This window comes from Pinus tabuliformis, chromosome 8 (assembly GCF_031772625.1).
Source record: "Pinus tabuliformis cultivar Carrire ecotype Pingquan chromosome 8, CPIR1, whole genome shotgun sequence".
Taxonomy (NCBI): Eukaryota; Viridiplantae; Streptophyta; class Pinopsida; order Pinales; family Pinaceae; genus Pinus; species Pinus tabuliformis.
In genome coordinates this window covers 1,148,829,939-1,148,837,534 of record NC_142294.1, presented here as the reverse complement: position 1 = coordinate 1,148,837,534, position 7,596 = coordinate 1,148,829,939, and positions in this window count along the sequence as shown.

Below are 7,596 nucleotides of genomic sequence, written 5' to 3'. Positions count from 1 at the left end.
ATTTGATGTGAGAGGCAGTTAGATTCTCCTTGCTATAAAATAGGTAGTCATACGGATAGCTGGGTGTAGTGTGATAGTTTGATTTATGTAATCTCCTGTTTGATTAATAAGAATTGCCGATGCCTATGTTTGGTGGATGTAGCCTAGATTGGTTGGGTGAACCACGTTAATTCCTGTGTTGCCTGTGCATGTTTGGATGGCTGTGTATATGTTTTATTGTTTGCTGTGCATCTGATCTCCAACAAAGAAATCATTTTATACCTTCAATAACTATCTAAACAGTTTTGTTTATAAATGGACGCCGAAATCCGGTTAACAAGATGCCCTTATCATGTCATACAGATCGAAGAACGTTCTGGAAATATTGTTTTGTCCACCTCTTTTAACTTGCACCGTGGATTTCTCTAAACGTCATAGTGTTTCCACTTATGGGTATTCAATGGTGCGCTTCATCACTTCGTCGATATTTCTGAATATTGTTGGCTACCCCACCCTTTTGCAGCTGAAACTTTGGATCACGGCAACCGTCATAGTTTTTGCACTCGCATGGTTTCATGTTTTTGTTGATATTTTTAAAAAGATAATAGGGAGTACATATTTCCTTGCACAACGAATATAAATGAGATGCTTGTTTATGAATGGACGCTAACATCAAATACAAAATATGCCATTATTATGCAATACAGATTGAGGAGCGTTTTACGAATATTGTTTTGTCCCACAAGAGTACTGTTGTCATGTCCACCCTTTTCAACTTAGACTTTGGGTTATTCCGATCCTCGTAGCTTTTGCAATTGTAGGTATTGAATGGTGCGTTTCATCTTCAACATATAACATTTCGTTTACTATATGAATATTTTCCAATTTCTTTATTTCTTAATGCTTTCTGAGATTAGATTTACAAAGGTTACCACTGGCATGAATGACACCATCTGTATTTCATCGTATGTTTCTACATCAAGTATAGGAGCAATAGAGTGGCAGTGCGCTACGGGGTTACAGAATTAATCAAATCTGGTAGCTCTGCAGAGTTTTTTAGATATACCCTAGCAAGGGTGGCAGGGTTTTCAATAAATAATACTGGCGAGGGATTTGATAATTTTGACACAATGATTCGATTCTTAGTATCCATACTCGCAGGTTGGCATCCAACGATGTCGTCCATTCATAGTTCTCTAAAGCCAAAATAATGTAGACACCCAATCCATACCATCCAAAGCTCCCATAAACCATAATACATGGGAGTATCCATACTGGTATTTAGACATGCAGAAGAATTTAATCTGTAGAACCCAATTTGGGTATTATCTTGGAATAGGCCGAAGTAGATCTGGGAATTTCTGGTGTAAAGACAGTAATGCCGCTTACCATTGAAATACCAGGAGGTTCGAAAGCTTCTACGACTGAGGGGGTCTGATTCTATAGTGGTAGGCAGGTATTTTAGTATATTTATGATGGTACACATGCATATCACTGTAATATATGTATATAAACTGAAGATATGGATGGTATGGATTCGAATGGATGATATGAGAGGAAGAACGACCTTGAGGAGCTCCATCAACCTTCTTACCACGATCAGTGAAAGAGTTTCTCCTCTCAAGTTTTCCACCCTTCATTTGCTATGTGGCTTATCATTCATTAAATGGTTGCTAACATCATCCAACTTTAGAGTCTTTATAGGTGTTAATAGCTATTATCAACTTCTCCAAACTAAATGAGATATAGAAAAATAATCGAATGGCTCTAATATCCTCCTCCCAAATAATTTTGATATAGTCGAGAGCATTTATGATTATATTTAGCTTATTTAAATATTATCACTAAAAGACTTTTCTTCATCTTGAGATTATACAACTTCTCTATCAAGAAAAATTTATTAGATGTAATGTTTTTCTTATATAGATCAGGAATTTTTCCATAGACCTTATGGAATCTTAAATTATGTGTTTTTTTCTAGATAGTGACTAATTGTGGGATGGCCCAGCTTATTCCTTTCTTTATCCATAACAATGAAAGATTTTTGGCTTGTCCCTTAATTTGTGTCTTTCATATGGAAAAATTAGCCTTGCTTAGTTTCTCCATATCACTTAATGTCAATATATACATGCTTGTAGATCTCCCAATAATAATCTTGCACAAACCAAAAATTAAAAAAAAAAAAATTACCTAATACTATCAATAATCCAAAAATTTGATGTAAACTCCAAATTAAAAATAAAAAATCTTCAATATTAAGATAAACTATAGAAAAAAGACTAAAAAGAAGCCATCAAGAAAAAATGAAATAATACATAAAACAAAAAAATATAATTTATTTTAAGCCTTACTTACTTCATGGGATGATTTTCCAATCCCTTGTTTATATATACATGAATTCTCTCGAGTCTTGAATTCTAGATTTTTCTAAAGTATTTAATGGATTTAAGTACTTCAAAAAAATTGAGGGAAACTAGACATCCATCTTCTTTTAAAGAAAAATATGTCTAAGTACTTCAAAAAAAAATGAGAAAAATTAGACATCCATCTTCTTCTAAAGAAAAATATGTCTTATAGGTAAGTGTCTAAAAAAATTGTTTATGCTTTATTTGGGAGATTTTAATCCTCAAAACAGAAATATGTCTAAGTACTTCAAAAAAATTGAAAAAAACTAGACATCCATCTTCTTCTAAAGGAAAATATGTCTTATAGGTAAGTGTCTAGAAAAAATTGTTTATGCTTTATTTAGGAGATTTTAATGCTCAAAACACACATTCTCTTTTATCCTCTTCGAGTTGTCACTCGAAACTTTGAGAACCCTCATTTGCTCCAGAGCTTAATATTTAGTATGTTTTAATCTTTTGGACATATTGATATTCTAATTTGAATGTATACAATATAGCATGATATTCAAATGAATGAATAATGATTTTTGTTAAGATTAGATCATAGTCACATAGGATATTAAGGAATAGCCGTATTTTTGCCTATTAGTGTAATGGAAAGATAATTTTAGTGTAATTTTTTTATTAAATTGATTCAAATAATGAGATTATGTAATAATGGAATTTTATATAATTGTTATCAATAACTATAATATATAGTTTTTTATTAAACAAGAACTATGTAATAGTGACATTTTATATAACTGTTATTAATGGTTATAACATATAATTGTATTTTTCAATTTAATGAAAAAATTAAGTTTTGAATTTTATAATTTACATAATTTTTACATGATATTCAATTAAAGTATCTTTTATGAATCATTAACTTAATGAATAGTATATTAAATAGTATATGTTGTTATTTAAGGACATGTCCTCTTAGGTGTAGTCTGGGTCATAGCACGGGGATTTGAACCAAAATCTTTTGAGTTTCAACAATTTCACATTTCTTAAATTAACCAATTAAACTGTGGAAACTAGTTATACTAATTATTAATAACATGCAAAATATTTATTTCACTTTACCATATTATATAATTAAAAATGTATACAGAACTAGAAAAAAAAATTGCCAATAATAATTAAACACATAATTTTTATTAACTCTAAATAATTTGTATAAACATTATTCTTATTCAAAAACCATTTAAAACAATTATAATTTTTTTAAATATTATAAATTATATATATAGATTAACCATTAAAATTAAATTTTTTTATTTTAAATTACATTTCAAATAAATTTATTCGTGAGCCATTTTTATTTTGCAATTTTCCGACCACAAACTCATCCAAACTTGGAAACAAAATTCCGACCACAAACTCATCCAAACTTGGAAACAAACTAACCTCGAAAATGATAAAAAATTAAAAGAAAAAACAAAAGCCTAGAGTGCTTGAATATTAACCGTATCTAAGCGGTTGTATTCATATAGCTGAATGATGACTTCAAAACGTAAACCATTTGTAAATAGCAGTTAATATTAACTATAGTAAAAATAGTAAAAATCATGGCATAACTGATAGTACTAAAAATTGATTTGGAATAGAATGAAATATTTAAATATAAAGAGTTAATTTTGTTTTGATTTTTCAATATTTTCAAATTAAAAATAAATTGTTCTTTTATAGGAAAATGGGAAATAATTTGAAATTTTATTTAAATCTTATAAATTATAATTTTTTTTAATTAAGTTTTATTTACTGATCAAAATATTAAGTACACTTGAATTACTGCATATAAATAGTATTAATACTAATTTTACATCTATATAAAAATCATATAGAAGAATTCAATAAGACTATTTATTTTCACTTTATAGAATTATGATATAGAGGGAGTTCAATTATACCATTCACTTATAGCTTATATGAGAATCATATCTCATATCTAGTAAATTTATTTGCTCTATTTACTCTTCATTTAGTGGACAGAATTCTTCACATACAATGAAATTTTTATATAATAAAACTATTATTCTTTCATACATAGACTTGTTCAAATAATTGGAATATCTTTTTTAAAAGAAATTAAAATATAATATTTTTTTAAAAGAAACTAAAATATAATATTATTTAAAAGATATTAGTGCAATTTCCCAAAAAAAATCATTTAAAACTTTTAAAAACACAAATCTCCATTGAAAACATATAATTTACAAAAACTTTACACGACATAATTTATATCTTATTCTTTCTTCATTTTGACCTTGTTAAATATCTTATCTCTCTTTCACCTAGAGATCTCACATAGTAATAAATTTACAAAATGATTGCTTCTAAGTTGTATTATGTCATAATCACCAATCTCATTATGCCGGGAAATTATATTTTGTTGGAGCTACATGATGTCATTCCCTAGAATTAATGATACAATCAATACTAGGTATATCAGCATGACTAGAAATATCAATAAAACATCAATTTTTGAAGCTACAACAATGGTTTCACCTTCAATGATTGTTTCTGAGATGTATTTTGTCATACTCACCAATCTCATATGTTATGAAATTATATTTGCTTGGAGATACATGATGAGATTCTCTAGAATTAATGATGTAATCAGTACTAGAATTAAAGGTATATAAGCATGAGTGAAACCATCAATAAAACATCATTTTCTGAAGCTACAACAATGGTTTCACCTTCATTTGTGATAGTTTTTTTTTTTGGTGTGTGTTATGTAATTTTGTTCCTTTTGGTCCTCCTTCCAAACTCGACATTCATTTCTCACTTGTACTAACTTCTCATAATGAAAGCATGTGATTCTCCCTTTCTTTTATTTTGATCTACCACTTGACCTTGAACGCCCTTGAGGACATCCATCCACCTTCCTACCTATGAGTAAAGGTTAGAGCTTCTCATCCCTAGTTCTCAACCATTCACTTGCACTTTAGCTCCTAGTTCATTAAATTGTTCTTGACGTGATCAAAATGTAGGGTCTGTGTATGTAGGTGTCGAGGTATTGATAACTGCAATCAAATTCTCTAAGCTATATGGCATAGAGCACAATAATAGGATGGCTCTAATATAGTCATCCGAAATGATTTTGATAGAGGCAAGACGACTGGTAATTTTATTAAACTCATTTAAATGCTTTGTCACTAAAACACCTTCCTTCATCTTGAGATGGCACAATTCTCCATCAAGAAAACATTATTCGACATCATGTTTTTCTGTTATAGTTCACAAAGTTTTTCCATAGACATTATGGAGTCTTTTCTCCAACATCATTAAAATATATGTTCTTTTCAAGACATTGATGAATTGTGGTGATGGCCTTTTGGCCAAGCTTATTCCTCTCTCCATCATGAATGAATGATTTCTTGATTCTCCCTCCGTTTTTGCCCTCCACATGTAAAACATAGCCCTGCTTAATTTCTATATATCGCTTAATGTCAATATCTCCATGCTTGTAACTCTCCCAAATAATAACATGGCACACACTACAAATTAAAAAGAATAATCTAGTGCTTCCATACTAATTGTTATATTCAAAATGATAAATGACTATAAACAATCCAAAAATTAGTGTAGACTCCAAATCAACTATAAAATAAACAAAATACAATATTCAAATAAACTATATAAAGAAACTCAAAAAAATAAACCAACAAAAAAATGAAAATATACATAATAACAAAAACAATAATTTATTTTAAACGTCTTCATCAACCTTACTGACTTTACGGACTTCATAAGAGAATCTTCCAAACACTTTTTTTATATATACATTTCTTCACTAGGGCCTTCATCTCTAGATTTTTTTAGAGTATTCAAGGCCTTTAACTACTTCTTCATATTCTTCTATAGGAAAATGTCTTATATGTGAGTTTCTGAAAAACAGATTATGCTTTATTCGAGAGATGTTGATTATCAAAAAAGTCATAGACACTCTGTTTTAACCTCTTTTCATGGTTTTACGAAACATTGAGAACCTTAGTTTGCTTCACACATCAACATTTAGAGTATTTTAATCCTTCAAACATGGATTCTAATTTGAATGTATGCAATATATCATGATATTCAAATGAATGAATAATTATTGTTATTATAATGTATAACTGAATTACAATAGGGATTAGATAATAGTCGCAAGATTGCCCTATTACTTAGTAGTAATATATTGCCAACATAGGTTAAAATATCCTTGCACTGTAATGTAAATATAATCTTCTTGTAAACTTTTTATTAAAACACACTACAACAGTGAAATTATCTAATAATTTTTTATAACATTATTGTTATGTTAACACATGACTATATTATTTTGATTTGATAAAAAAATTAATTCTGAAATTTCATAATTTACATACTTTTTACATGGTAGTCAATTAAACTATCTCTTAGTAGTCTATAACTATCAATTTATTGGATATTACATATAAATCTTAACAAACTAGTATCTTATTTATATTGCTATATTTATCTCGTCTACATTAAATAGTATATATTGTTATGTATTTAATGTGTGAGTTATACTCATGGTTAATAACATGGAAAAACATTCATTTCATTGTATAGTATCATAAAGATAAAAATGTGTATAGATAATTAACAAATATATTTGGCCAATAATAATTATAAACAGTTTTTTTTGTTAATTTCAAATAACTTATGCAAGCATTATTCTTGAAAAAAAACCACTTTGAAAGTAATTATAAAATTGTTTTTTTTGAATATTATAAATAATTATAAATATTTTAAATTTTAAATTAACAATAAAATTGAAATTTTTTATTTATAATTTATTAAATATACAAATAAATTCAATTCTTTAATGATTTTTATTTTACACTTTCCTGCCACAAACTCATCCAAACTTTTCCATCAAACTAACATTGAAAATGATTAAAAAAATTAGAAATTAAAGATAAGGAAAAAAAAAAGAAGCGGGCCTATTAACCCTATTTAAGTGGTTGTATTCAGATAAGTGAATGACACCTTCAAAACATAAACCGTTTGTAAAAATCACTTAATATTATTTACAGTAAAATTCAGTGGGATAATTCATAGTACTAAAAATTAAATTGGAAGATAATAATACATTTAAATTTAAGAAGACCATTTGTAAAGAAAGACTATTTGTAAAGAGTAGTTAAATTCACTAGAGTAAAATCTATTGGGATAACTTATGGTATTAAAAATTGAGTGGAAAGAGAATAATATA